Source organism: Sphaeramia orbicularis, chromosome 14, assembly GCF_902148855.1.
Source record: "Sphaeramia orbicularis chromosome 14, fSphaOr1.1, whole genome shotgun sequence".
NCBI classification, from domain to species: domain Eukaryota; kingdom Metazoa; phylum Chordata; class Actinopteri; order Kurtiformes; family Apogonidae; genus Sphaeramia; species Sphaeramia orbicularis.
The window spans coordinates 38,818,160-38,843,872 of record NC_043970.1 but is presented as its reverse complement, the minus strand read 5'-3'; the positions used below and the strand labels follow the sequence as shown (position 1 = coordinate 38,843,872).

General features: G+C 36.3%; 1 protein-coding gene and 1 long non-coding RNA gene across 3 annotated transcripts in view; one reads left to right on the top strand and one right to left on the bottom strand.

Moving 5' to 3' along the window:
* LOC115432913 (uncharacterized) overlaps positions 1-23,969 on the top strand; it is a 28,066-nt gene extending 4,097 nt beyond the window's left edge. Inside the window, exons 2-3 of the long non-coding RNA XR_003937269.1 lie at positions 2,655-2,660; positions 23,929-23,969. This is a non-coding gene — a long non-coding RNA (uncharacterized LOC115432913). The remainder of the gene's footprint in view (positions 1-2,654; positions 2,661-23,928) is intronic.
* Positions 1-25,713, bottom strand: part of opcml (opioid binding protein/cell adhesion molecule-like) — a 1,247,413-nt gene that overhangs the window by 419,307 nt on the left and 802,393 nt on the right. The gene's annotated exons all lie outside the window — the stretch shown is intronic.

Sequence of the window (25,713 nt, the reverse complement as noted above, 5' to 3'; positions counted from 1 at the left end):
TGCAAAGTCTGAACAGTCTGAAACAACTCTTTGCTGATGAAGTGTTAGATCACAGGTGTCAAACATATGGCTCGTGGGCCAAAACCGGCCCACCAAAGGGTCCAGTCTGGCCTGTGGGATGAATTTGTAAAATGCAAAAATTACGTTCAAGATATTAACAATCAAGGATGTTAACCCTTTCATGCATTGTGGTCACTCACTCAAAAAAATAATTAAGCCAAAAATGTTGACTTTATGTATTTTAATTACATGTAAATTTTCCATGTAATTTTATGACATACATTTAATGTAAAGAGTTGCATTTAATACAATGTTTTTTCTATCATATTGAGTCAATATGAATAAATTAAATACCTTCAGTCAGATTTGATTTAGTTAATGCAAACTTTTACATAAACTGTGTTTGACTGTGACGCTCAGCCTTTTTATGTGATCTAGTAAATTAAGTTTACTTTATTTGTTTAGATTCACTTTATACTAAGCATATTCACATTATGTTTGACTTTTTCGGATAAATAAACTTTAAATTTCATGTATTTCAGTTACATTTTACTTTAAACTAGAAGCACTCGGAGAGCGCAGACCTCCGCCAAGGCTGATCAGTGGCCCCCCCCGTGGGCCCCCCCACGCCAAGGAGGTTATGTTTTTGCCAGGGTTTGTTTGTTTGTTTGTCTGTCTGTCTGTCTGTTAGTGTGCAACATAACTCAAAAAGTTATGGACAGATTTTGATGAAATTTTCAGGGTTTGTTGGAAATGGGCCCCCCCGTGATCCCCCACCCCCCCACCCCCCCCGATCACCACCAAAATTTAATCATTTCTTCCTTATCCCATTTCCAACAAACCCTGAAAATTTCATCCACATCTGTCCATAACTTTTGGAGTTATGTTGCACACTAACGGACAGACAAACAAACAAACAAACAAACAAACAGACAAACAAACAAACCCTGGCAAAAACATAACCTCCTTGGCGGAGGTAAATATTACTTCATGTTTATTAGAGCCAAGAATCCTTTTTTTGAGTGGACAGTGGACAGTTCTTCTCCAGCTGTTCTCTTGCGTATTCATAGGTTTTGTTGTTTTAGTTCCATATGAGCCAACACAGTGGACACTTATGCAGCGTCCCATAATACCCTGCAATTCAGACCATTACTATAACTTTGCTGTTCTTGATAAACCTGATCTGCAGTAACATGTTTAAGTGTAAATCAGTTATTTGTTAGACATAAAGAGTTGTTTTTTGCGTATTATATGAGGTAATAACTAGCATTAGAGTATGTTAAAATGTGAGAAAACATCAAATTAGCAGCCTTAAAAATGTTTTTATTTCATTGTTTTTGTTTTACTTTCTGATATTGGGTTTTAAATACATATTTCTTTACTTAAAAAATTAAATGCATGGACATTTTTGTAACTCCATGACAAAAAAAAAAAAAAAAACCTCGATCGCAACTTTTTTTTTAATGCCTAAGGAGGAATAAAAACACTCCAAAAAAAAAAAAATCTTGACTAAGGTTCTCATAATTTATGCATGAAAGGGTTAAGATCATTATAGTTCAGATTCCACATACAGACCAATATGATCTCAAGTGGGTCAAACCAGTAAAATAATAACATAATGATCTGTAAATTATGAAAACTACAAATTTTGTCTTTGGTTTAATTAGTAAAATTACATGAAAATATTTACATTTACAAACAATCCTTTAAAAATGTGAATAATCTGAACAAATATGAACAACCTGAAATGTCTAAAGAGAAGTCAGTGTAATGTGAACAATATTCTGCCTATAAATAAATGTTTTGTGTATTTGTAGATCCACTGGGATCTGTATGTTGTAATGTACATGTGTAAAGTGGGGCGCCGCTAGTAATTGTGGGCCCCATCAATGCTAAACGTTGTGGGCCCTTTATAAAATTCAGTATCTTTTTAATTTGTCCAAGCGGGGGGGGCCTATGTACGTACGGTAGGGGCAATGAACCACAGTGTGCCCTGGCTCTCTCTCCGCCCAATATCATAAAATAAACGACAAACAAATAACAACAAAAATCACCGGAACATAAAAAAAATACTGAACAATGAATAGCACTAGCCTTCCTTTTGTAGCGCAAAACACAAAATAACAAAATACAAAATAAAAGCTGAACTAACGCTGCCATGAATCAAAAGTAAAACTTGACATGCTTTCAACATCCGACTACCAACTTCTACGCCTCTATTCTACAGCGGACTTTACACGAAATTTTTGCAACTTCTAACCTGTATCCACTGGACCCCTTCCACCACTCTATGGGCCCCCCAGAAATGCTGGGTCCCATGAATTTGTCATGTTTACCCCCCCTTTACAGCACCCCAATGTGTAAATCAGAGGTCTCGAACATGTAGCCCGGGGACCAAATGCGGCCCACCAAAGGTTCCAATGTGGCCCTGTTGAGTCGCATTATGTAATAAATTCCCATTATGTAATAAAAGCTCAAAATGTAATAAGAATGTCACGTCATCTTGTAATAAAGCAGCATTATGTAATAAACTGATGCGTTTTGTAATAAACTACCTCAATGCATTATGTAGTAAATTTTTTCGCATTATGTTGTAAGTTATTACAATTTGAGAAATTTATTACAAAATGCACTTGACACATTTTCATTTTCAGGAAAATGTAATAACATTGTTCATTTCCACGATCATAAGATACTGTATCAGACACAACTGACACGGCAAAATAATAACAATGTGCTAAATTAATCTTTAAACTGTGTGGTTAAAGTTCTGATTCCATTACCTGTAGCTCCTGGGACTAATTTCTTCTAAATTGCTCGGAAATCATATTAATTTGGATTGTTATTATATATTCAACCTGTTTTTGCTTTTTTTTTTTTTTTTTTTTTTAATAAAAATGTGTCAAGTGCATTTTGCAATAAATTTTTCAAAGTGTAATAACTTACTACATAATGTCAAAAAATGTACAACATAATGTGAAAAAATTTACTATATCATGCGTTGACGTAGTTTATTACAAAATGCGTCAGTTTATTACATAATGTGGCTGTATTACAAGATGACGTGACATTCTTATTACATTTTGAACTTTTATTACATAATGGGAATTTATTACATAATGTAGCTCAACAGGCCCGTGGGATGACAAAAGTGCAAAAATTCCACAATGAACTCATTTTAGTTCAGGTTCCACGTACAGACCAATAGGATCTCAAGTAAAATAATAGCGAAAAAATTACAAAAAAATAATGACTCCATATTTTCTTCTCGATTTGATGTGAAAAAAAATTTACATTATGCCTATAAATAATGACAACTTCAAATTTTTCTTTGTTTTAGAGCAAAAAATAACATGAAATTATGAAAATATTTCCATTTACTAACTATCCTGTAACAATAAAATGTGAATAACCTGAACAAATATGAACAACTGAAATGTCTAAAGAAAATTAAGCACAATTTTAACAATTTTCTGCCTGTTATTAAGTGTTTAGTGTCTTTGTAGATCTCATCCATAATGCACATGTAAAAATGATAAGTTGAAGCATAATATTGTTAAAATGGCACTTATTTTTCTAAAGAAATTTCAGTTTTTTCAGGTTATTCACATCTTTTTTGTTTGGATATTTTATAAAAGTAAGTATTTTCATCATTTATTGCACTAAAATTAAGACAAAAATTTGGAGTTGTCATTATTTATAGGTTATTATGTTATTGTTTTCCTAGTTCGGCCCACTTCAGATTAAATCAGGCTGAATGTGACCCCTTACAGAAAATGAGTTTGAGACCCCTGATGTAAATGATAAACTAAAAATGATAAATTGCAATTATTTTTCTTAAGCCATTTCAGCTTTTTCAAGTTATTCACATCTTTTTTGTTTGGATATTTTATAAAAGTAAGTATTTTCATCATTTAATGTTTCTTTTTTGCACTAAAATTAAGACAAAAAATTGGAGTTGTCATTATTTATAGGTTATTATGCTATTATTTTACTAGTTCGACCCACTTGAGATCAAATCAGGCTGAATGTAACCCCTGAACTAAAATGAGTTTGAGACCCCTGATGTAAATGATAAACTAAAAATGATAAGTTGCAATCATTTTTCGTAAGACATTTCATTTGCTCATGTTAGTCGCATTTTTAAGGAAACTTTGTACATTATTATAATATAATTTTCCTCTTCTCCACTGTTATTATTTTACTGGTTTGGCCCACTTTAGATCATATTGTGCTGAATGTGACCCCTGAACACCCTTGCATTAGATGATGCATATAATATCTATATTTTTTTTCACTCTAAATATACTTTTTATTCAGCAAAAATGTCATTTCATCAAGATAAGAGGATAAAAATATAGTCAAGGTGGAAAATTATTGACACTGCAGAGTCAGTTTTCAATTTTCGAAGCATTTTTACATCATTTGCACTTGTGTGATTCCTGCCATCTGCTAATAAGACACGCACTAAAACACACTTTCATGTTTTACCTTGAAAGCCGGAGCCTTGGCCACAAATAAAATGATTTAAAATGTGCAGAAATAACCAGCTCAACTCTTCTAGTACCATGGGATGTACGTACATAGATCATAGCTGACCTTACTAATCGTCCTTCTCCCCTCTGTGGAACTTGCCATTATTTAACTATTCACCAGAACCACTAAGAAGGCCACATATGTTGGGACCACTTAAAGTGCTAATGTTGACTGAACACAAGGTTCGCAATAATACAACAAATCATTACCATAAATTATTCTGAATTATTCACTCTGTATTCATCTATTCAAGGTCATCAGCTCTGCCTGGTATGGAAACCGAATGTATGCTAGTGCCTTGTCACAATTAATCAAAAGAAACAGATTACTGGTGGGCAGCCTCGAAGCTCACGTCAAGGATTCTTCATCAACACAATGGTGGGTGTAGACGCAGACAAGCTTTAAGTGCACAGTGGCAGTTTGATAATGGCCAGCACATGCAATCATTACACCATTAGTGTCATCTCTACTGAGAAACAGCTTGAAGCAACAAAAAAAATATATACTAATCTGATTCATAAGTGATGTCAGTTTGAAAAAAAACAAAACAAAACACATTTAACACGTACTAAGAACCAGACAAATGGCACAGATGCTCAGGGTCTTACACAACAAGAACCATCAAACCAGTTTTTCTCCAGCCTTAAATGCAACTCAGATGGAAATATGAGCAATGAGAATCCTTTGAAGTATTGGTGACGCACTCCCTCATTAGCCCAATGTTGAAATCAGACAGTCAAGTGCAGCTGCAAATGAAAACAGTAGGGTGGGGAATCGGAGTTGTAAGGCCGATATGATATGCATCTCGATTTAGCGTCTCCGATCTGATATATTAAAGCACAGGTGTCAAACATGCGGCCCGGGGGCCAAATCCGGCCCGCCAAAGGGTCCAGTCCGGCCCTTGGAATGAATTTGTGAAATGCAAAAATTACACTGAGGATATTAACAATCCTTTTAGTTCAGGTTCCACATTCAGACCAATTCAATCTCAAATGGGCAGAACCAGTCAAATGCTATCATAATAACATATAAATAATGACAACTCCAAATTTTTCTCTTTGTAAATGTAAATATTTTCATGCATTTACACTAAAACAAAGTATAATTTCACAAAAAATGTAAATAACCTGAACAAATATGAACAACCTGAAATGTCTTAGGAGAAGTACGTACAATGTTAACAATATTCTGTCTGTTATTAAATGTTTCGCGTGTTTGTAGATCCACTGTGATCTGAAAGTTCTAATGTACATGTGGAAATGATAAACTGAGGCAGAATATTGTTAAAATTACACTTATTTTCAGTCAGTTCATGTTACTCATATCTTTGAAAAGATAGTTTGCAGATGTAAACCTTTCCATAATGTAAATCAACTTTTTTTTTTTTGCTCTAAAACATATAAAAAAGTTTGGAGTTGACAATATTTATATATAATAATGTTATTATTTGACTGGCTCGGCCCACTGCAGATTAAATTTAGCTGAATGTGGCCCCTGAACTAAAAGGAGTTTGACACCCCTGTATTAAAGAGTGGCATTTCGCGATGTGACACAATTCACACCCAAATCACGATACAGACAGATTAAGCCAGTGTTTTTCAACCTAGGGGTCGGGACCCCACATGGGGTCACCTTGAATTCAAATGGGGTTGCGTGAAATTTCTAGTAATTAATAAAAATGTTTTTAAAAAATTGAATGATAAAAAATGTACGGTGATTTGACAGAGACAATCCCAATACATAAGACATGACAAACTGAAGCTGATACTGAACCACTGTGGTTGTGTTTATGTTTCAAATGTTCATTGTGGTCAGTTTCAGATGCTGCAGCTCTTTCATAATTCATAGTTTGAGTTAGTGTTCGTTCAGTATTAATTGTCAGCCTTGTAAATCCAAGCTGGTTGTGGAGGAAAAATGAATTTTTTGCTGATTCATTCTGTCTAAGCATTTTGTATAATAATAATAATAATAATAATAATAATAATAATAATAATAATAATAACAATACATTTTATTTGTATAGCGCTTTTCATATAACTCAAAGACACTTTACATGCAGCAGATAAAAACAGAAAATAGACATATTAAATACAGATAAAAGCAGGTGCAAAAGGAAGGTATACGAATATAAAACAGTTAAAGTTAAAGTCTAAACTTTGTACTTGTCATTCTGATGATTTTAGACTTTGTACTTGCTATGCTGAGCAAATCAATAGAATCTAATCAAAACCAGACACTGTATGGACATGTGATGGAACTCAGGTAAACATGTTTACATGATCTGCACAGTATAAAGGCTCTTTGACTTCTCTGTGTGTTTGTCCAGTCGTAGCAGACTGCACCCTGTTTGGCCGAACAGAAACTTTTGTTGATCATTGTGCTTATTGCTAGTTGTTCATTTTAACTGGAAATATTATTCTGTAATAAACTGATGTAAATCTACAAGCTCATTGTGTGTCTTTCACACTGTGAGGTTTAGGCCCTGACACTGGACTGACTACATATCCCAACTAAGGAAAATAACATTCTCATTTTGTGCAGTAATCTACACCTGGCTTTTCTGCCTCCATCCATAATAGTATACATTATATAGACTAAATATCATCAGCAATTAATGGTTATTTGCAACGTTGTAGAGCAAACTATTACATGATCAAAAACAAATTAATTTTAGCCAAAAAAAAATCTCCATTCTGGGGTCACCGGAAATTTGTGATGTTAAAATGGGGTCACGAGCCAAAAAAAGGTTGGAAACCACTGGGTTAAGAACATTCTGATTCAACACATTCATTCTGGTAAAAAAAAAAAATGCAGCGCAGTTCAATGAGTTTGATTATTTATTTATTAAATCAGACCATGACTTTTCACAAAGTGACTTTTGTGTAATTTCAGAACACGGGCCTCACATTCAGTCAGGTGAAAAAGTTAGGACTTTGTTTCCAAAGTCGTTTCTCTGCATGTTTGTAACACTCAACTTCTTGCTCCCTCACTGAATCAATTTGTAATGTAATGTAAAGTAATGTAATGTATTTGTAATGTAGGTAATACAGAAAAAGGTTCTGTCACTTTAAGAGACACCTGCGCAAGTAATTCTGGGATACGCTGTTAGATGTGTATGTCACTGTTTAAGGAAGTATCTCTGGTATGTACGGCAGTATTAATTTAAGACCAAATATGATTAAAAGTAGTATTTTTTATTAAAACTACATACAGTGTGTGCAACGTGTTAGCAATTACCAACAACAGCAAAACATCAGCGCTTGCAATATACTGAATTAATTCAATTAATCGAGGTTTTACTTTCTAAATCTGGAAACTTTGTCCGATCAACAACAACAAAAATCACAATGGAACCTATTTGGTATTTGAATTCTATAAATCGTGAGTGTCTCCAGTCAGATATGGCATATACTTCTACTAAAAAAAGTGTATTTTAGTATCATGTTTCATCTTGTTTATATATCACAAAATTAATTAATTATAATTATACAAATTCCATGACCTCAAAACCTACCCAGCTCTAGAAAGAAAAAAACTATTGTGTTACTAAAAAAAAATATCGTTATGAGTCAAGCAATATATTTACGGGTTGCACTTTACATTTTTGACGGACAAGAAGGGGTCCAGAAAAGGCGCAAACTTCAGTTTTATGATTTTTCCCACAGTTTTTTAAAAAGTAAACTCAATTACTCAAACAAATACAATTTATTGTCCAGCTTTAGTTTTAACAATGTAACCGTACACTTTCATTATGTTGCATTTACATCTGAATTTGACCTTATATGCAAATTCAGTGTCACCTATTTTACACGATAACTGAACTTCCACATTTTAGAAATGCACAGGTAAAGTCAAAGAAATAATTTATATCAATTTTAGATCCCAAAACTCTTATTTTACCTTAATACTTACAAATTCTTGACTAATAAATGGCATTTCTGTTACTCATTTGTGATGTAGGATTCACCGGATCATCCAAAATACCAGAAAAAGCAGCACAAACATGAAGAATTTTCTCCGAATCCGAAAACAAGCCCTAATGTGACATCTGCGTGAATATATTTATCATGTCACTCAACTTCAGTTCATTAAAACTGCATATTAAATTAACACAGGGTTGAAGAATTAGGAGCTCCGTGCTGACAGGCGTCTCGTACGCACTGTTGTTTGTGCCGTCTATTCTGCTTTCTTAACATTGATTTTCATGTGTTGCTGCTTCTTTTTGTATAATTATTCTGTTGTTTGGGGCCAAAATACACGGGCTTTGCTTTCCCAGCAATAGATATCTCAGTTCTTCTGGGAACTGCTAACTACTCCAGACAGCAACAACAGACTAAAATAGGTTTAGTCTTAAACTCAGAAGGACCTTGCAGAGGATCAGAGATGTGGCCCGGCTTCCACTCCTTTCAAATTCATCTAAAAAGCCCATGTGTTTGTCTGAAGTCCTTAAAATTCCAAGTGATTTAAAAATCCATTTTGCCCTTTTTGCGCTGTTACAGCTGCTCCTTTCTCAGCTTTTATTCTTGGTTGTTTTTTCTGCGTTACATACATTGGTGCCTTTAAACACTTTGGATTACATAGAATGTTCAGCGCCTTGTCCGTCTTTGCACTCAGCGAGGTTAGGGCTGTAACCTCCCTGAAACGAGACGAAGCTCGCCGGTTCGTCAGCACACTACAAAATACAGTTCCCAATGGGGTTAATAATGATATACTATTCCTGCGCTGCGCCTGCATTAAAATACATGTTCATCCTGAATTATAAATTCATTGTTCATCTCTTTTCTTTTTTCTTTTCCCCAGGCTCTTCCGAGGCCTGGATATGAGCGGTACTTACAATACATACACAGATCCATATTTATGAATCAACATATTTACAGCCTAATGCATTTTGTGCTTTGTTAGTGTAGTTCTGCTGTTATACTTTAACAACCCTGAGTGATAGCGTATATATATAATAAATGTGATGGAGTCAACTGGCTTCCTGCTAACAGCCCAGGTTACTTAATGCACTCTACAGCCTATAGTCACAGGCTGGGGCACCACAAAGGGGTGGGGGGGGTGGTAAACATGACAAATTCATGGGGCCCAGCATTTGCAGGGGGCTCAGTGGATATAGGTTAGGACCAGTGGCGATTTCTCATAGACTGCAAGGGAAGCTCGCCTTCCCCTAAAATTATGAAAATTAAATGGTTAAATATGTTCGGTTGTGTTGACATTTCACTGACTACAAATGTGTTAGAACACGTTCATCTCACAGACGAGTTTGTTCAGAATCAGCTTTATCACAAATCAACAGACTCCATGTTTTTCACTTCTCATACAATCCCGTTGCGCTGTTTTCTCGTTCGATCTCTGCTCAGTGCATTTGTCCGTAGACTGCGGGCGTCTCTGTGCTTCAATGGGACTGGGTGGAACAGTTTTTTTCATTGCCTCAAAACTGGACGGTAATTGGATAAATGCCACGATGTTGTCCCGCCCCCGGACGCCGGGCATCTCTGGGGGTGAATGGAGCTGTGGGCGGAGCTCGGCCGGGGTGGACGCCAGAATCCCACATGCTGATTGGAGGATCAGTCAAAGGCTGAATCCTGTTTGACTGACAGATATTTTCAGATCTGCTCCTTCACTGACACAGTTCAGTTTAATACCGTCGCGCATTCTGCTGTGAAATCAGAGAAACCACTACGAAATTACTCGTTTATTTCTTGCACTGTAAATAAAACACACTCATTGGACTTCCTTGTTTCAATTTAACATCATTTCACTGTTTTCTTGTTTCAGTTACATAATTTAATCATTTCTTGTTCAAGTTTAATATTGTTTTGTAGACAGTTAAATCGATCAAACTGTCGGCTAGGTCGGCGTGAAAGGAGCATCTGTAGTTTAAAAAGGCCGAAGTCTTACACCTGCAACACACTGGGCCAAGGCAATCTGAGCAGCCTAGCTCTGCTGGACATTCAGAGGACACTGGTCCAGTCCCTGGAAAAGACGCCTACTTGGTACAATAAGGTCACTGAGCATTTTCTTAAAAAGGAACGGAGAGCCAAATTTATGTGTAAATAACTTGACAATTTTTTTAATGTAAGCCAACAATGAGCTTCCCCTGTCTGAAAGACGAGCAGCCGCCACTGGTTAGGACAGTGTTTTTCAGCCTTGGGGTCGGGACCCCACATGGGGTTGCCTGGAATTTCTAGTAATTGATCATTTATTAGTTAGTTATTTCTATTCTATTCTATTCTATTCTATTCTATTCTATTCTATTCTATTCTATATATATTTGTGCTCTGAAGGTTAAGTAATGTTTTATACAAGTGTCATCATTCCAAACACAGAAGTCTCAGTCAAGGATTATACTCCGCCTCCAACCCACTAAATATTACACATTAAACCTTTAAACTTATGGCTATTTCAGCTCATTACAGTCACAACCATTAAGATGATTCCAGTCTATGTTTAAGTGTCAACCATCTGAATGTTCCTACTTTTGTTCTTCCCGCAGTCAAATAAACACTTCATCACACTTCATCATTACGGTTACATAATATCACACCCACATGACTCCAGGAAATTCAGGAAGCCCATCTATGTGCTACAATTTTCAGCGGAAAAAAAAAAAAAAAAATCAGTATCTCATTTTATCTCGTGTTGCATCCGACAAAAAACCGTAGGGCATTCAGAGCACCTTCTCTGAGCGCCGTCTGATTACAGGACTGTTAACCATGCAGCCTGAATGCAAATAGATGCTGAATGCTGAGCGTATGCAGCGCCGTAGCGGTAAATAAACAACAAAGCGCCAGTGTGGCCTGTAACGGGTGGCTGGCATGTAAACAGTTCCACTTCAAGCACATGCATTGTTGCCATAGAAGACTGACTCGATATGTAATTGCTGGCATTCAGCGTTGCGCCGTGTTGACTGGGTTGTGTCAGAATGGTTCGTCTTTGTGTTTGGTGGTGTGCTCATTTTGTAAACCAAATACATTAAATGGTGGCAAAAGCAAACACATTTAGCCCTCAGCATATAGTCGTATCTCTACAATCTTTAATTACAGTTATGATTTTTGAACGAAACTATATTTTCAGTTATCTTTTTATATTTAAATGAAGTACGACCGCCATTATAACAGGCCGCCGGGGTGTCTTCGTGTTTTCTTTGTAAAAAAAAAAAGTGTCAGAAAATGCACTTTTTGACAATTCTGTTGCACTTTTGTTTTCAGGAAGACCTTAATTTTCAATATATGGCCATTAACCCTTTCATGCATGAATTATGAGAACCTTAATCAAGATTTTTTTTCCTGAGTGTTTTTATTACTATTTAAGCATGAAAAAAAAACAATGCCATTGAATTTTTTTTATGAATCTATTTTTCATGGAGTTACAAAAATGTCCACTCAGTTGGACACCATGCGTTAAATTTTTGAAGCTAAGACACATATATTTAACACCCATCATCATAAAGTGATATAGAGTGTGAAAACTATGAAATAAAAACATTTTTGATGCAGCTAATCTGATGTTTTCTCACGTTTTATCGTACTCTAATACTAGTTTTTACCCATTTCATGGAGATAATACATAAAAAAAAAAAAAACTTTTTGTTTGAGAAAATTAGCTGTTGATTTACACTCAAACATGTTAGTGCAGACCAGGTTTATCAAGAGCAGCAGAGTTAAAGTAATGGTCTGAATATTTATGTAGATGATGCATGAGCGTCCACCATGTTGGTTGATATCCTCTTGAGAGCCAGTAAAGTGAAAATCTTTAGCTTTTTTACATTAAACAGTCATCTTGTTTGGAAACTGCAAAATGCAAGTTTTTCCAGGTACATTTTAAAAATTATTTTCATTTATTTATTTTTAATAATAATAATAATAATAATAATAATAATAATAATAATAACAACTTTATTTGTATAGCACCTTTAAAAACAAAGTTTACAAAGTGCTTTGACAGAGGGCACAACAGCAGGATACACGAAGCAAGTAAAAACACTAAAACAGAAGCAACATCGTTAGAGAGATGTATGAACAAATTAATAATCAAACAGGATCAAATTTAAAAAATAAAAATTAAAAGTTAAAAAGGGACAGATATCACATAAAAGCAAGTCTATAAAAATGTGTTTTAAGAAGTGATTTAAAAGATGTCACTGATTCCGCAAGCCTGGATGGAATGTCCTATGCAATGAACAGCATTTTTTTTTTTTTTTATAAAAACTGTCAAACTTTAGTCCCCTACAGAGGACAAAAATGCATTGCTGGGTCTCAGGAGGACATGGAAGTAAAACAACTAAACCCATGAATATACAAGAGAACAGCTGGAGAATATCTGTCCACAATAGTGACCACTATGCATGAAAGGGTTAATTATCATTATTATAAATAATAAATGCTTAAAACAGTGTGATTTAGTAAAACAGAAAAAAAACGGACATGTAGTTTTTAGCATATTTATTATCAGAAACAACTGTAAATGTCCATAATGAAACTTTTTGAGATTGCAAAAATAAACTTTCAACTATTTTACATCTGTTCAACCATGCTTTTTGGTCTTAAACATTCAGTATCCATGTTATGGCTTCATATTTTTTGGTTATTTTCATATTTTTGTTTTTTGGCCTGTGTGGAAGTCTCTGAAATAATTCCTTTGTACTTGTAATGGAGTCCCACATTGCTGCTGTAAAGTGTTATATAGTGTCGGAAAGCTCAGAATCTCAGTTTTCCGATGCCATTGGAATTTTGTGGATAGTGCAAACGGTTCTTACGTTACAGTAATTTGAATGTTGTAAAGTGCAAAATGTAGCGCTGGAAAGATTGCCGTTGTTAAAAGGTTAATCTAAGGATCCAGAGTCCTCTTGAGAGTGTTGTAGTCAAGATTGGCTAGACCGAGACCAAGACACTGCTGAGACCAGAGGGTATCAAGACCAAGACAAGACCGAGACCAAATGAGTTGAATCTGTGACAAGACCAAGACCACAAAAAGACTGTTCTCGAGAGCTACAGCACTACCTCTTGATAGACCATTCATCGCTGCTGCTGCCCTTCAACCACCTTCCAGTCCGGTCTCTAGTGGACTGTGGAGTGGACTGTGGAGGGCTGGCATTGTCCGTTGAGAAAATGTATTCAGTTAAAAATGTTTTTAAAATAGATGCATTTGACTGGTTGTATTTGAAGAAGGAGCGTAATAAATAGTGATACTATTCTGTGATGATGTGGTTTTTGTACAAATCCCAGACCAAATACAAATCGCAGACCAAGACAAGACGGAGACCAAAGAGTGTTGAGACCAAGATAAGACCGAGACCAAAGAGAGTCGAGACCAAGACAAGACCGAGACCAAAGAGAGTCGAGACCAAGACAAGACCGAGATCAAAGACAGTCGAGACCAAGACAAGCCGAGATCAAAGAGAGTCGAGACCAAGAAAAGACCATAGAGAGCAGAGACCAAGACAACACCGAGACCAAAGAGAGTCGAGACCAAGACAAGACCGAAATCAAAGAGACTTGAGACCAAGACAAGACCGAGACCAAAGAGAGTCGAGACCAAGACAAGACTGAGACCAAAGAGAGTCAAGACCATGACAAGACCGAGACCAAAGAGAGTCAAGACCAAGACAAGACCAAGACAAAAGAGAGAAGAGACCAAGACAAGACCGAGACCAAAGAGAGTCGAGACAAAGACAAGACCGAGACCAAAGAGAGTCGAGACAAAGACAAGACCGAGACCAAAGAGAGAAGAGACCAAGACAAGACCGAGACCAACGAGAGTCAAGACTATGACAAGACCGAGACCAAAGAGAGTCGAGACCAAGACAAGACCAAAGAGACCAAAGAGAGTCAAGACCATGACAAGACCAAGACCAAAGAGAGAAGAGACCATGACAAGACCGAGACCAAAGAGAGTCGAGACCAAGACAAGACCAAAGAGACCAAAGAGAGTCAAGACCATGACAAGACCAAGACCAAAGAGAGAAGAGACCAAGACAAGACCGAGACCAAAGAGAGTCGAGACCAAGACAAGACCAAAGAGACCAAAGAGAGTCAAGACCATGACAAGACCAAGACCAAAGAGAGAAGAGACCAAGACAAGACCGAGACCAACGAGAGTCAAGACTATGACAAGACCGAGACCAAAGAGAGTCGAGACCAAGACAAGACCAAAGAGACCAAAGAGAGTCAAGACCATGACAAGACCAAGACCAAAGAGAGAAGAGACCATGACAAGACCGAGACCAAAGAGAGTCGAGACCAAGATAAGACCAAGACCAAATGAGTTGAGTCCATGACCAGACCGGGACCACAAAAAATTACATCACTACCTCTTGATAGACCATTCCTCACTGCTGCTGCCCTTCAACCACCTGAACTTTTCATAACTACAGATTCCTAAATAAATTTCTACCATTCTTTACTTCTCTTCTTTTGTCTCCACATTCTTTTTGGGAAGACTGTTTCTTACAGTGAATTAAAAAAAAAAAAAAAAAAAAGAATACTCCCACAGAAAAAAAATACCTGCTCTACAATTCCAAAAAAGAACCATTTGTATCAAAATGCTAAACAAAAGTGACACCAGCATGAATTTGTGTTCACTGGAATCGTCTTTGTAGCTAGGAAACCAATGTTTAAGCAGATCCGGTCATCTTTAAATTGATTACACCATGCCAGATTTAGACATGTTTCCAGAGCCATATGCCAGTGTAACCTTTACAAATGTTGTGTGCCAGCAGCGGTTCATTACTCTGCAGAGAGGAAACTAAAATAGACACAGTTAGAGGGAAAAATGAGTAAATAGAAGGACAATTTGCTCTGTATCAAACATGTGATACAACAGATTTTAGATCTAAGAAACTCACGCCGAAGTAAATTCCCTTTTTTCCCTTTTTTTTTAATCGACATTCGACTCGTATCTTGGTGAAAAAGTGTCAGTTTGAACTCCAGCGATACCAGTTCTACCTTTAATAACAAAGACAGTCTTAATTTAACTGTCCTTTGGGTAATCCACATTAGCATAGTATTAATTCAACACTATCCTGTTTATTAGGAGCGTCATATCTTATTTAGAAAAGAGACACACACTTTTAATATTTCAAGATGAGTGATACCTTACTACCAGAGTAATGTATTAAACTGCTTTCATTTCATGTCATTGTCATTTTTTTGGTTGATCTGATGGGACAAGGGCCATAGTGGGGGTTAAATGAAAGACTTTTAAAGACCTTTTTAAGACTCCTTAGAACTGAATTTAATGCCCATTTCATGGCCATACTGGCAAAAATTTGTGACTCCTAGAATTCAGGAAAATGTATTTATTTACCCCAACACCTTGATTTCCACCATTCCAAGTAATTTCCCACGAGGGGCTGCAAAGTTAGTGATAATTGGTTCCTAATTTCAATATAAATTGTTGGGTTGGAATGCATGGAACTGAATAGACTAACGTTATTTTGTACTTTGGACATTTAACAGACACATTTAAACACAATACAGCAAACAAGTTTACAGCAACATAACTCAAGACCTACTACATCCAACTTAAAACTGTTAAAAGACTTTTTTAAGGTATTAAAAGTAGATTTGTAAATTCACAACTTTTAAGGCTTTTTAAGACCTTTTTAAGACTCGTTAGAACTGAATTTAACACCCATTTCATGGCCATACTGGCAAAAATTTGTGACTCCTAGAATTTAGGAAAATGTAGTTATTTACCCCAACACCTTGATTCCAACTGTTCCAAGTAATTTCTCACTGCGGGCTGCAAAGTTAGTGATAATTGGTGGCTCATTTCAATATAAGTTGTTGGGTTGGAATGCGTGGAACTGATTAGACTAACGTTACTTTCTTTGCAGTTTGGGCATTTAACAGACACATTTAAACACAATACAGCCAACAGGTTTATAGCAATATAATTTAAGACCTACCATATCCATATGTAGATTTGTAAATTCACAACTGTTAAGACTTTTTAAGACCCAGCAGGAACCCTTTATATAAAGTATATACTCAGTATGTATAAACGTGGATGTTAACGTGGATTAATCCATCATCATGATTAATCTGATTAAAAATTTTAATGCAGTTAACCCATCTGTAGCACAGAATGACTGAACGTCTCTGACAATACATTTTGGTCAGTTTGTTCAAGTAGAGTTAGCATTTCACATGTGCAAATGGGTAGTTGATCCGATAGTGACAGGCAGTAGAACCAGCCCATAAAGATGGAAGATGCTAAACAGCACATTGGTCTTCTGGATGGAAATATGAAGACAAAAAAAAAAACAAGACAGAACAGTTGTTTCAAGCTGTTTTGTTGAAACAGTCGAAGGTTAAGTGCATATATATTCCCTTCTTTCTTGAGTGTGTTTACTCATGCAAAATGAAACTTGATTAAAATAGATTAAAAATGAATGATATTTAATCACGATTAATCAAAATTAATCCACAGCAACCCTGTGATTAATCTGATGAAAATTTGTATCATTTGACAGCACTGATAAATAAACTTATATTTAGCAGTTTTTAGTGTTGGCAGATCACCTTTGTGATTTTAAAAGTCGCTTGTAAGCCAAAAGTGTAAGAACCCCCACTTTACGGCTTAGTTTTTGCGACTGAGCCATCTGTGTTTTATTCTTGAGAACACCATTCATCCAATCATTCATTTTCTGAACCCACTTTATCCTCACTAGGGTCACGGGGGTCGCTGGAGCCTATCCCTATCCCTACTTATGGGCGAAGGCGGGGTACACCCTGGACATGACACTAGTTCATTGCAGGGCTGAACATATAGAGACAATCACTCTCACATTCACACCTATGGACAGTTTAGATTAACTGATTAACCCAGTAGTCCCCAACATTTTTTGTCTCGTGACCCCATTTTAACATCACAAATTTCTGGTGACCCCAGACATTCAAAATGGAGTCTTTTTTTTTTGGCTAAAATTAATTTATTTTTGATCATGTAATAGTTTGCTGTACTATGTTGCAAATAAAAGTTAGCCAGCTTGGATTTACAAGGCTGACAATTCCTTCTGAAAAAACAAGAACTCAAACTATGAATTATGAAAGAGCTGCAGCATCTGAAACCGACCACAATGAACATTTGAAAGATAAACAGAACCACAGTGCTGCAGTTTCACAACCACAGTTTGTCACGTCTTTTATGTTTGTGATTGTCTCTCTCAACTCACCATATATTTTTTTTATTAGTAAGTTTTTTATTTTTATTTATTAATTACTAGAAATTTCAGGTGACCCCACATGGGGTCCTGACTCCAATGTTGAAAAACTCTGGATTAACCTATCAGTGCATGTCTTTGGATGGGGGGAGGAAGCAGGAGTACCCGGAGAGAACCTGTGCAGACATGGGAAGAACATGCAAAATCCACACAGAAAGGTGTTGGAATTGAACCCAGGACCTTCTTGCTGTCAAGAAGAAAGCACAAGAACACCAAGTTTATAACAAGCCCTCGACAAGTTGCATGTTTCTATGTACACAGACCCTGTTTTGTTGTGCATATTGACTGAAGATGTGGTGGTCTGGCAGCCCCCCCCCCCATCCCATCCTTATCCCTGTTGGTCTGGTTATTTTGTGTCATTCTATGGACTGGACTTTTTATTGTCAAAAAGTTAAAAATAAAATATTAAAACAGCGATGCCCCACTACTACAGTTCACACTATTGACTGGTCGTTGTCATTGGAGTGGGGTGATACCGCAGATAATCACTGTTCTCTTCCTCAGGTTCAGCCTTTAACAAGCTCTACACACTTAGGTGGTGGCACTAGACAAACCCACACACCAACACCGAACTACGAAAACCAGCAACACACCAATTAAACGACCAAACTCGGCGTACGGCGCTACTTCGCAGTATGAAAACAGAGCAACAGCCTCCGAAATAAGTCATTCACAAACCTTCATCTCTGTTCTAAAAAGCAGAAACTAGAGCCACACAGCAGAACGGCTAATTCTACCAGCTCCTTATTAGAGCCGGACAGAGGAGGAGAAAGAGTCAAGTGTAAGGTGGACTGTCTCGAAGCTGCCACGTGAAGATGCCTGTACTGTCAAGGAGACGGCGAAGAGTGGGAGGAGAAGTAAACGCCACTGACAAGGGTCACCTCAGGGTGTTCGGAACAAATGTGGAAGACTACATGCTTGGACACAGCAAACTAGAGGTCGACTAATAATGCAGCACGGCCTCAGCAGAAAGTACTGTCGAGTTTTGAAAAGTAGATGAGTAAGAATATGTATATAAAAAAAAAAAAAAAAAGAGAAACTTTAGAAGGAGACAGATATGATGGAAAAATAAAGAAGACCAGTAAATATTAGCCATAACAAGAGGTGAAAATGATATTGTATTGATACAAGATAAATATGAATTAGTGCAATGGGAACAGATTTAGCGGATAATTATGTGTTTCCATGTGTGGAGACTGTGACATTTACTGATTTTATACAAAAAAATAAACACAAATCATATATTAGATGGAAATGGCAACAAAACACTTCAATGAAATGCTACAGAAGCAAGTTTTAGACAAAGACTTTGACAAATAATGGACAACAATACTATAAGGAATATAATAGATGTGGAATGTCTGAAGGGTTTTGGTTTTTAAAGGGGTCATATTTTGCTAAACCCACTTTTATTAGTCTTTGGTTCATTTATTTGTGTATTTGGACCCTAATTTGAACCCTCCAGGTGCTGCAAACCCATCTTTATACTCATTCTGGCAAAAATCGAGTGGATTTCTACAAACTGTTTTAATTCCTGCTTAATTTGTTCCGTTTTATAACTAGTTACGTCACAACATTTGCACATATAAGGTCAAGATTTCGGACGAACATTTCTCAGAGTACGACATAATTGTTTGTCAGCAGCAGTGGTTGTAGTCCAAACTGAAAATATGTCCAAACTTTGAGACAGTTACCTAAAACGTTCAGTTGTTGGTTGTATTAATGAACCCAAGTGGCTGAACAGGACAGAGCAGCACAGTCAACAACCTGGAGGGGGTGGGGTGTGAAGTGATTTATTTGCATTTAAAGGGCCAGCGCTCAAAACGACCTTTCTGGTGTCATTACTCAGAAATAGTGTTGAAGATGGACCTGTGGAGTTGAATTAATGAAGAATTCAGACCCAAGTATAGCATTTACAGTTTATGTAGACCACAGGGAAATGTTTGAAAATGCATAATTCCATTTAAAAAAAAGTAAATTATCACTCCTTTAAAATTTGTGGCACATATACATAGTATATATGCAAAGATTATGTAGGGATCTTTTCAAAGTATCCCTTGTATCATGTGTTCAGTGTCCTAGTCTGCTGTTGAGGTGACTCTAACACTGGAAGGCTAAATCTTTCTTTGGGCTGTTTACATTCTATCTTTGCATGTGTATGTGTAAAAAGAAAAAAACATAAGCTCTACAGTATCAGAACATTCTACATCTAGAAAAGCACTCAGAGTGCAGACCTCCGTCAAGGCAGATCAGTGCCCCCCCCACCACCACCAAAATTTAATCATTTGTTCCTTGTGGCAAAAACATAACCTCCTTGCCGGAGGTAAAAATATACTTTCCCAAGTCAGAACAGAGGAAAAATGATGGTGGAAAGCCAACTCTTCCAACAATGACACAGCAGAGTAGTTCTCCATCATTAGCTTTATCCATAGGAGTGAAAACTGAAATAAAGGCATAAAGTAGCATCACAACTGCACATAATGATACCTATGAAATATGAGCAGAATAGGCCTTTTACTGATTGTTTCTTTTGTTAAATAAATAAACAGTCAACCTTTGCATTTAGAAAAGCATTAGTATGCCATGCTAATATGCTAATGCGCTTTATATAAACACCACAAGTAATACTGAAATGATTCATTACCTCCACCAGGAGGTATTGTAATCACTTTGTTTTGTGTGTTCGCGTGCGTGCGTGTTTGTTTGTTTGTTTGTTTGTTTGTTTGTTAGCAAGATAACCCAAAAAGTTATGGACGGATTTTCAGGAAATGTTGATACTGGCACAAGGAAGAAATGATTAAATTTGGTGATGGTGGTGATCGGGAGGGGGATCTGTCTTGGCAGAGGTCTGCGCTCTCTGAGTGCTTTTCTTGTTTGATTAAACATTTACATGCTCTGAAAACCTGCGGGAGCTGGAACATTACACAACCAGATACTGATTATTCATTTGTAATGTATGAAGGTTGTTTTTTTTGGTTGTGTCTTCATTCATTGTCGCAACAATATCTATCCTTTATTCTTCGCAAATTCAAATTCACTTGGGGAAAAATCCTCTTTATCTTAAAAAGGATCTCATCTGGTTAAAAAAAATGTAAAAAAGCATAACAAATAGGGGGAAAAAAATAACAAGTGCTCACAGGCAAACGTTTTTGGGGCCATACAAACAGAGTGAAAGAAACATGTCTTCTTATATCCGAACTGACTATGGTAACACCGAAAGGACAAAACATACATTAGTGACACTTACTCCGACCACTAGAGGGCCCCCTTTGCTTGCTTTTAACAACTGAACACCACATATAATTGGTCTTATTAGTATTAGTACTTATTAGTGGGCTTAAGGCTCCTGTCAGTCACTGACAACCGGAAATAAACTGGTGGGGACATAAACATGGAGAAAAGTACCGGTCTTTTACATGGACATTTTCATTTTAAATGTCTTCAGATGGTGGGGTTGAGAAGGACACAGGTGTTTGTAAGCACTGCAATGTGCAATTATTTTTGTCACTGGAGTACTTCAAGTCTGAAATATCACTTAAAGGCAATTCACGCTGTTGATGCCAGCACCCCCCCCCCCCCTTTAATAACTATGTGATTAATCGCAATTAATCGCAGAACTCCATGTGATTAATTGCGATTAAAAATTTTAATCGCTGCCCAGCACTAGTAAATACATTAAAATATTTACATTTACAAAAGAGAAAAATTTGAAATTGTCATTATTTCTATGTTATTATGATAGTATTTTACTGAATCCTGCCCACTTGACATTGAATTGGTCTGAATGTGGAACCTGAACTAAAAGGATTGTTCATATTTTAGTGTAATTTTTGCATTTCACAAATTCATCCCAAGGGCCGGACTGGACCCTTTGGCGGGCTGGATTTGGCCCCCGGGCCGCATATTTGACACCTGTGACCTAACCGAACCAAAAACAATACCTCTTGCCTTCCCTTTGGGGGGGGGGATAATAAACTCTGTCCGTTTCATCGCAGTAATGCACATAACAGATGAGATGAGAGCCCCTTTGTTTGATGATATGTATATCTGAAATCCTGATATGTTCTGGAGCACTGATGATGACAAGATGAAATGGTTGTTTTGTTCTGATGTATATAAATCAGCATTATTTGTTTGTAAAGCCTGGAAAAAGCGGCAGATGTGTTTGTTTTAATAGGTCAGTATTTTGTTTTGTTCAGTGCCTATTGTCTGGTGTTTGATTTGTGGTATATTATAAGCCCATGTAAGGGCTGGGCATGTTCTTTATGCAAGACACAATAATAAAAACATCCGTTCATTCATTTGTAGAGTCCATTTTGCTAAATCTCTGCCTTAGTATGGACGGGGTATGACTAACTCCATCTGAGCAGTCTGATATGATAATGGAGGAAACAGAACTTGTCTGCATTCCTTCTGTAAAAGCAGCCCCCTCGGCTCTTCCATAAGATCTTGACCTCTCCTCTTGACCTGAACACTTGCTCATTTGGGACATTTGAGGATGGTGGGATGAGATTTTCTGGTCAGTTTGGCTGATGAGGACTCCACAGACTCTGGCTACTGCTGATACTGACTGATACCAAAACCTCCCATTAGTACAGATTAAAGCAGCCTAGCCAATTAATCAGCCCACCTTTAGCACACACTCACTCATCGCCAGAGGATAAGTGTGTTCTCAGACCTTCCTGTCCGGTGAAAAAGCACATATTCCCAAATGTGATGATTTTGAATGTTTGTGATAAACTTCAGGATTAAGTGTTCCTTCATGGGTTGGGAAAATCCTCCAGCTCCTTAAGCTAAATAAACTCTGTAAAAATCCTCCTGGATCAACTGGAAAACGCTGTCACAAAGCAGACAACAGGCCCGTTTTTTCTGAATCTGAAACCAAAACCTTCACAAATTATAGTGCAACACTGACAGGGAACATTTGAATTGAATTATATATATATATATATATATATATATATATATATATATATATATATATATATATATATATTTTTTTTTTTTTTTTTTTTTTTTTTTTTTTAAATTTTATTTTTTTATGATATAACTTGCATTAAATGATCTGACTCCTTCCATTCCTGCAATTTTCATTTTATATCAGAAATCTATTCTGTAATGTTACGTATATAACATGCAGTGGATGTTACAAATGGCCTCTACTGTTTACATTTGCACTCACATCTTGTTGCAATACATTTCTGTGGACATACACTACATGGACAAAAGTATTGGGACACTTTGAATTCAGGTGTTTCTTTTCTAACAGGGCTCTGAGATACAAAACAATTATGAGAAATGTCATAATATAGTTTTACATTGTTATAAATATTCTTCATCGTATTGAAAAAATAAAAGGAAATACTGATGTTTATAAACTTTATTAAGAAAGATATTGGGATACACGAGCGGCTACAGCTGTAAGATGTTCCCGTTCATGCTGATTTAAGAATCGTTAAAGTTTAATGGGAGATTGTTCTTACTAAGTGAGATGTGAAATAAGTAGATGGTTAGTTGAGGTAGAACATTATTATTTACAGTCAAAGCAAATTTAGAGGTAAAACATTTAAAATTATTGTCATGGAGGACAAAAAAATAAAAAGGACCCAGGGTCCTGTACTCCAACAGCATATTTAAAAACATTAATTGACAATGAATGAATGAATGACTGAATTTATTTTTGGTTTTACATCAATCATCAATAAACAAATAAAATAATTGGTACAATGTACTTTCTCTTGGCAGAAACATTCAAATATTAACCCTTAGTGGTCTGAGTCTATTTTGTCCATTTTTCAGTACTTTTGATTTTGCCTTTATATACTATATAAACAAATGTTCACTATACCCATGTTTGGTATCTCTTTTTTTTTTAGTACAACTTCTTTTATATCATCTACCTATTATTTTTTTCACTTTAACCTACTATATCAACACAAAAAGACAGAAAACACAAAAAATATATAAAATCCGATTTGAAAAATGTATGTAATTTATTACATAAATAACACAAAGATACTCAACGAACCTTTTCAAAGACTTTAAAAGTGAATATTGGTTCCAAATATTAGGTATAGAAAATTAAAATTGTAATAAATTAAAACTATACTCAAACATTTGACATAAAAACAGATCTTTACATAGGGGTTTTTTTCCCCTAACAGTGCGGTAATCAAACACGGTTATCATGATAATTAGAATTTAAACGGTAATACTAACCGTCTGCAATTTTACCGCGGTTTATCGTTACATCCCTATGTATTTCATAAATTACGTTCCATTTGTACATACATTTACATTTATATCACCTCATGTTGTCTATATTTACAGGGTGGGGAAGCAAAATTTACAATGAACATTTAGTTGTTTTTCCTCAGCAGGCACTACGTCAATTGTTTTGAAACCAAACATATATTGATGTCATAATCATACCTAACACTATTATCCATACCTTTTCACAAACTCTTGCCCATATGAGTAATCAGGAAAGCAAACGTCAAAGAGTGTGTGATTTGCTGAATGCACTCGTCACACCAAAGGAGATTTCAAAAATAGTTGGAGTGTCCATAAAGACTGTTTATAATGGAAAGAAGAGAATGACTATGAGCAAAACTATTACCAGAAAGTCTGGAAGATACTATTAAAGAAGAATGGGAGAAGTTGTCACCCAAATATTTGAGGAACACTTGTGCAAGTTTCAGGAAGCGTGTGAAGGCAGTTATTGAGAAAGAAGGAGGACACATAGAATAAAAACATTTTCTATTATGTACATTTTCTTGTGGCAAATAAATTCTCATGACTTTCAATAAACTAATTGGTCATACACTGTCTTTCAATCCCTGCCTCAAAATATTGTAAATTTTGCTTCCCCACCCTGTACATCTATAATTGGTGTTTGTAGACATAATGGAACTATCACACCACAATCCACAAATGCAGCGTTCCATCAAACTGTGCATTCGACAGCCATAACAGAACACCTTCACATTTGTGCCGTGGCCCCGCTGCATCCTTTATGTGCTTAAGATACACTCGCGATGCCTCATAACACACACACAGGTTAGATTTCACCCGGAGCTGATATGGTGAGTAACAAAAAAGTAATGGCGAGTTTAACGGCGGATGATAGCATATTCAAGGCAGAGTGACAGTGCCCTTATAAAATCACTTTATGGAATCCATTTTATTTTCTCCTCAGAAAATCGAATATGGGAAAACAATAGAACGCCCTTAACATCGCGACTCGGAGCGGCAGACTCAAAAGGGGATGCTGTGTTTTCCATTACTAGCCTGCCTAGGAACATAAAACAATAGTGCACTGCTGCAATATTAAGTAGCCACTTTCCTCTAAGTGAGCGCTAGTCATGCGTGGCGGGGCAACTGGCCCGTCAAGGTGAGAGTAAACTGATATGTCATTTGTGAGAAAACACAGGCTTTTTAAACACAATCACGCATTAAGGAGGATTATCTTGTCTCATTAGGGTTTGTTATCCTGCGGTGTATGAGGCATCATCACATTATGTAACATCTACCGCTACTTGAATAATTACTCACGATATTAGAACAAGGGAAATAAACAGGCGCGATAATCATATTTATTTTAACCCATGAAGACTCAGTGCTACTTTTGAGATTAATAAATTACTTGTTCTTAAGTGATTTATCATCATTTATTATAATCCAGTGGTTCCCAACCTTTTTTGGCTCGTGACCCCATTTAAACGTCGCAAATTTCTGCCGACCCCAGACATTCAAAATGGAGACTTTTTTTGCTAAAATTAATTTGTTTTTGATCCTGTAATAGTTTGCTATACTATGTTGCAAATAAACGTTAATTTTAGACGACATTTAGTCTAAATAATGTATATTATTATGGACAGAGGCAGAAAAACCAGGTGTAGATTACTGCACAAAGTGAGAATTTGATTTTCCTCGGTCAGGATATGTAC